The sequence below is a fragment of the Notamacropus eugenii genome, chromosome 5 (assembly GCF_028372415.1).
Source record: "Notamacropus eugenii isolate mMacEug1 chromosome 5, mMacEug1.pri_v2, whole genome shotgun sequence".
In the NCBI taxonomy this organism is placed as follows: Eukaryota; Metazoa; Chordata; class Mammalia; order Diprotodontia; family Macropodidae; genus Notamacropus; species Notamacropus eugenii.
This window is the reverse complement of record NC_092876.1, coordinates 19,260,879-19,267,077: the sequence shown is the minus strand read 5'-3', so window position 1 is coordinate 19,267,077 and position 6,199 is coordinate 19,260,879.

Sequence of the window (6,199 nt, the reverse complement as noted above, 5' to 3'; positions counted from 1 at the left end):
GACCTCTCTCCATCCGGCCCTGACCTCTCTCCGTACGGCCCTGACCTCTCTCCGTACGGCCCTGACCTCTCTCCGTCCGGCCCTGACCTCTCTCCGTCCAGCCCTGGTCCGCCGCCTGGGCCCAACCAGGCCGCGGCTGAACTCCCTCCTCCTCCTCCCCGCCCGGCCTTCCTCCTGACATCCGGTCACTGTTGGGGGAACTGCTAGAGGCCCAGCTGGGAGTGAGGTAAGGCCCAAGGAGAAGAAGCGGCAGATGGAAACAGACTAATTCTAGGTTACGGTATAGAGCGTGTGAGGGGAGGAGCCCGTGCTGGCCAGCTCTCTCAGTCATGGCCGGCTCTTCCTGGCAGAGACACCAGAGGGGCTTGGCAGCCCCTTCTCCAGCCCATTGTGCGGATGACCCGCCCAGGGCCGCAGTGAGACAGTCTCTGAGGCCAGAGGGGAGGTGAGTCTTCCAATAATAATGTAAACGGTAAATAGCGTACTTGTACATCAGGTTATGGGGAGGGATTTCACGTGGTGAGTGCTAAATCCAGCCCGTACATTGTTGGACAGATGGAATTGACCTCATCTACTGTTAATTGGGCCGTATGGTCTCATGCCATTTTAATGGGATCTTCTTTGCAAAGATACTGGAATGGTTCACCGTTTCCTTCTCCAGGGCTCCCATTTTACAGTTGAGGAAACTGAGGCAAACAGAAGTTAAGTGACTTGCCCAGAGTCACACAGCTGGTAAATGTTCTGAGGCTGGGTTCAAACTTAGGTCTTCCTGACTCCAGTCTCAGCACTCTATCCACTTCACCTAGTTGGGTACCTTAATCCAAATGATTTGTTGTTGGTGTTGAACTGTGTCCAACTCTTTGTGGCCGCACTTGAAGTTTTCTTGGCAAAGACTGTGGACTGGTTTGCCATTTCCTTTTCCAGCTCATTTGACAGATTAAAAAACTGAGGGAAACAAGGTTAAGTGACTTGCCCAGTGTCAGGCTCTCCTTTTCTATTCGTTCTTTCCCTTCTGCCTGCAAACATTCACAGGCTTCAGCCATCAGTAAAAATATATCATTATCACTCTATTAAAAATATATATGTGTGTATATATAGTTTTCCCCCCAATTACAAATTAAACAATTTAGGCGGTAAAGTTTTGGGATCCAAATTCTATCCATCTTTCCCTCCTCTTCCCCCTTCTCGAGTTTGTAAGCCACCAGATATATAGGTCATACATATATGATCATGTAAAACATTTCCATGTTTGTCATTTTGCACAAGAATACTCGAAAGAATTTTAAAAAGAAAGTGAAACAGAATCCTTCAATCTACATTAAAACAATATCATTTCTTTTTCTGCAGATGGATAGCATGTTTCATTGTTAGTCCTTAGTTATTGTCTTAGATCTTCGTATTGCTCAGAAAAGTGAAGTCATTCACACTTCGTCAAACAATATTGCTGTTACTGTGTATCACGTTCTCCTGGTTCTGTTCACTTCACTCTGCATCAGTTCATATAAGTCTTTACAGGTTTTTCTAAAATCATCCTGCTTGTCATTTCTTATAGCACAGTAATATTCCATTATAATCATATGCCACAGCTTGTTAGCCATTCCCCCATTGATGGACAGCTCTTTGATTTCCAATTCTTCGCCACCATAAAAAGCTGCTAGAAATATTTTTGTGCAAATAGATTCTTTTCACTTTTCTTGGATGTCTGTGGGATATAGACCTAACAGTGATATTGCTGGATCAAAGGATATGCACAATTTTACAGCCCTTTGGACATAGTTCCAAATTACTTTCCAGACTATCACTCTTCTTCAATCAAATTATTAATAAATCCAACTCTGAAGTTATGTGAAAACATGAACTTCCAGGGGTCACATTTCCTAGAGGTGAGAATTGCAGGGGACAGAGGGATGAGGTTGGTATAAATACCATCCAGACCTTGAGAGTCAGACCTCCCCAGAAGCAGCACATTAGAGAATCAAGAAACCTAACCAGTGAAACTCTGTGAACAGTGATCCTTCAGTCTGTGAAGCTGAGTACCTGCCCAGAAGATTTTCTATGGATTAGAATCTTTATCTGGATCCCATTCTTATCCCCATCCCCCAACCCTTTTTAATTTGAGATATCCCTGACAGCCTTGGCCCCCTTTCAGCTGACTTCTGTAATTCAGGGCCTCATATACTGTAGGTTCCTCCTCTTTGTTTGTGGTGTGAGCTTGAAGGACCTGATAAGGGGAGCTCTTTGTAGACTGAATCAGATAAAGACCTGGAGAGACCACTGCTATCTCTCAGACCTGGATAATTCCTGTGTGAAGCCACCCATAAGTGACTTGAATTCTCATTTGCCACTAGAACTTGGGCATTGTTCCTGGCATGGCCCCCTGACCTGGCTGGGGGAGGTCCTGCTTAGGCCAAACCTGGACTCCTAGAAGATCACACTGTTAGGAAATTAAGACATGAGGTAGTGCTGGGCAGTAATGATCAGGAAAAGCAACCCTTGGGTTGATAGAAGAAGAAAAGGAAGATGCCCAAAGAGTCAGTCATCAAGGATTTATTAAGCTCTTACTGTATGCCAAACATTGGGCTAAGAGTTGTGTAGCAGACGGCCCATGTCCCTACATGGCTCAGTGATGTGGTTGAAGAAAAGAGACATGGGAGGCGGGAAAAGATCAGTTCCGTTTATTGATCTGAGGGTCAAGGTATTTATAGACAGAAACTGCAAGTCTATGTGAGATTCTGCTCATCTCCAGTTCCCAGAGATTTGGCCATTCCTATTGTCTTTAAAAACTGTTATCCTAGAGGACATCTATTTTACATATCCCTTGTCTTCTGTAGTTCCCATGTTTGTCTTACAGAGACAGCAACATCTGGGGGGGCATGGAGAGCCATTCTGGGTGATAATGAGCACAGTCTCAAAGAACAGTTTCCCCGAAGGTCTTTCCTGATCTTGTACACAGCACTTCACTCTGGCCCTCAACAGAGTTGGGAATATAGATGCAAGCAGGCAGTCTCTTACCTCATGTAGAATACATTTAGTGGGAGAAGACAACACATAAAAAGAAGCTGAAATGGGGAGAGAGGAAGGATTGGATTCAGGGGAAGGGAGAGTTTTAGATAAAGTGCATATCAGTTAGGAGTGCATCCTGTAAAGGAATGAGGCCATGGCTGGCCTGAGTATGCCCTTTCACATGGAGATTCTTGGAGGAACCATTCAGTCAGCGGGAGAGGCTGAGGAGTAGAGGACACATCCAATACATGGGGTGCAGTGAACTTCCAGGGTAAAGAGAGAAGGTCCTGCAGGAGAGTCAGCAGGGCAGGTTGGCATTGGTCTAGGCTGACACTACTGGTAGCCTTCAGAACCAGGATTCTAGCTCAGGTCTTCTGTTTTCAGATCCAATGCTCCTCCCACTCTACCAGATTCCATTCCCTACTGCCCCTGCTGCATTCCTTTTGGATACAAGAGACCTGGATTCAAATTCAACTCCAAGACTGCCATGCTAGTGAGGTTAGTAAATCAACTCCATGGGCTGAATCACAATTTTCCCCTCCAAATAATTAAAGGCGTTACTCAAAGGATGTAGAAAGTGCCTTTCCAGTCTAAATCTTTAATCTCAACACTTTCTGCTTTTGGGTCTCTTCTACTGAGAGGTCTGGGTTGTATGGGGTGTTCAAGTTCAAGGAGGACTAGTGGTGTGAGGTCTTGCCAGGCTCTTTTCAGAGCTGTTCATCCAACATTGCTGTCTACCTGCCACCCATCTCTCAACTGTGGCTCAAAAAGATGTACCATGAACAATAGCCACACCCTGGAAAACTGGCTTCATAGATGGACTAAACCAGGTTGAGTTAGTGGATGTCTACCCCAGTCATATAAAGACTTCACCCAGTCTGATGGGTAGATGATTACAATTTACTCCAGGGGCTACAAAGGCAACTGAAGCAGGTGCTGTGGATCGTTTAGAGCTTGGTTGGACATCAGAGATACCAAAGTCATCCACTGCATCCTGGGCCATTGCAGGTTGTCCTGACTTTTGTCTTACCACTGGACTTCAGTGATGCTGGAAGGGAGAATGAGGCTGATGATTGTGCAGATCTACATCACTTCAATCCATTTCACAAGCAAGTCAAGACACAACCTCATGATGTCATTGACCCTCTTTGAAAGTGAAGGACAAACCTCTGATTAAGGCTTTTTTCTAAAACATATAGAGAAGTGAATGAAATTTATAAAACTACAAGTCATTCCCTAATTGATAAATGGCCAAAGAATATGGACAGTTTCCAGATGGAGAAATTTAAGCTATGTATAGTCAGATAAAAAAAGTCTCTAAATCACTTTTGATTAAAGAAATGAAAATTAAAGCATCTCTGAGGCACTACATCACACCTATCAGATTGACTAACATGACAAAACAGGAATATGATAAATGTTGGAGAAGATATGGGAAAATTGGAACTCTGATGCATTGTTGGTGGAGTTGTGAACTGATCCAACCATTCTGAAGAACAATTTGGAACTATATCTAAAGGGCTACAAAACTGTGCATACCCTTTGACACAGTAATATCACTACTAGGTTTGTGTTCCAACGAGATCATTAAAAAGTTAAAAGGACCCACATGTACAAAAATGTCAATAGCAGCTCTTTTTGTGGTGGCAAAGAACTGAATATTGAGGGGATACCCATCAATTGGGGAGTGGCTGAACAGGTTGTGGTATGTGAATGTAATGAAATTCTATTGTTGCGTAAGAAATGATGAGCAGGCCTATTTCAGAAAAACCTGTACTTACATGAACTGATAGTGAGTGAAGTGAGTAGAACCAGGAGACCATTGTATGCTGTAACAGCAACGTTGTGTGTTGACCAACTTTGATAGACTTAACTCTTCTCAGCAGTGCAGTGATCTAAGACAGTTCCAAAAGACTCATGATGAAAAATGCTATCCACATCCAGAGAAAGAACTGTAGAGTCTCAGCAAATTGAAGCACATCGTTTTCTCTCTTTGTTGTTTTTTCTTTCTTGTAGTTTTTCCCTTTTGTTCTAATTTTTTTCATAACATGACTAATGTGGAAATATGTTTAATATGACCATACACGTGTAGCCTATATCAGATTGCATGCTGTCATGGGGAGAGGGTAGGAGAAGGAAGGGAAAAAATTTAGACATTTAACATTCCCCTTACCAATGAACTTGGAATTCTTGCATCTTGGATTCTCTCTTCCTTGAAAATGTGTGCTTGGTAAACACAGTCTTGTTTCCTGAGAAATATCCCAGAGGGGGTGTGATTGAAGGTGAGGATAGAGATGCTTTGGGCTTCACGTCCATTATCTGTGGCCCAGTGAAAGAGAATTCATTGATAGCGCAGGGGTGGGGAGGAGGTCACCCACAATTTTATCCACAGTGGGGACACATTCAGTATATTCTAGTATCTAAAAGGCCACAATGTAGAAGAGGGATCAGAATGGTTCTGCTGGCATCAGAGAAGAACTTTTGGGGTAGTGAGTGGGATCTGCAAAAAGTCAAAATCAGGTTCAATGGCAGAAAAACAACTTACCAATCAAGCTCCCCAAGGAATGAGATGGAGTTTAGTAGGCAGATGGCCTTGAAAACACAGTGGACCCCAGAAAAGGAGGCTTTTTTCTGTGACCCAGAAACTGATATTCCTGGGTCAAACAAGTCCCCACTGTGGATAAAATTGTCAGTGTCAGAACACAGTGAATCCAGAAACAGAACCAGAAAGTTCGGGAACCAATGAGGGTTTACTGAGTTTGCCACCAAGGCAACCACCTCAGCTCACATTAGTGGAGACTCCTGACCAAGGAAAAGGACAAGATTTCTATAGGTTTCAATTACAAGGGAGGTAAATTGGGTACAAGGTACCTATAGATTGAACACGGCTTGTTACTGGGGCCATGGAGGTAAGACTGGGAATGTGGAACAGGAAAAACAATTCTTTGGGTTAGCTGTGTCAACCTGAAAACAAATGACCAGAGTCACAGAAGTTGTGCAACTGCTGTTAACTCTAAAAATACCAAAGAGCTTACACAGTATATCATAACCACAGTAAACTGAAATACACACACACCACAATAATACCAAAGATCTAATAGTGATCCTAAGCAAAAAGGTTTCTTTATTCCATTGGAGAAGGGAAACTAGATACATATGCCAGGGCCTTCTCTAGTAGGAGCCGCACTTTAGAGTG